The sequence below is a fragment of the Pygoscelis adeliae genome, unplaced genomic scaffold, assembly GCF_000699105.1.
Source record: "Pygoscelis adeliae isolate BGI_AS28 unplaced genomic scaffold, ASM69910v1 Scaffold397, whole genome shotgun sequence".
NCBI classification, from domain to species: Eukaryota; Metazoa; Chordata; class Aves; order Sphenisciformes; family Spheniscidae; genus Pygoscelis; species Pygoscelis adeliae.
Window position 1 is genome coordinate 582,366 of NW_008825212.1, and position 433 is coordinate 582,798.

Genomic DNA, 433 nt, shown 5'->3' on the forward strand with positions numbered 1-433 from the left:
AGGGGGTGGGTGCTGCTCCTCCTACCCCAGCAGGTGCCCAGGAGGTGGGTGGGAGAGTCCATGCTGTGAGCAGAGATCAGGCTGGCCCTTTCCAGCCTGCGGAGGGGAGAACCGGGGCCACGCTGCTGTTAGAGAGGGGTACGGCACAGCAGGCAAGCCCCTGCGGCAGCAGCTTTTACTTGCTGCGGTGTTTCCCTTCCCTCACTGCGTAGCTGAGACGAGGCAGATCTGGTGCTGACAACGCTCTCGGGTCCTTTTTCATGTTTTGGCAGCTCTGGGGCTTGCAGCGGTGATTGTAGCGCGTGTCCCTCGCAGCAGCCCCTGCGCTGCAGGCAGAGGTACGGTACCTTCCTGGGCACAGCTCTGCCAGCCTGGCTGGCGCGCAGAGGGATGCTTGGCACAAGCCACCACTGGATTTTTTTTGTTTTGTTTT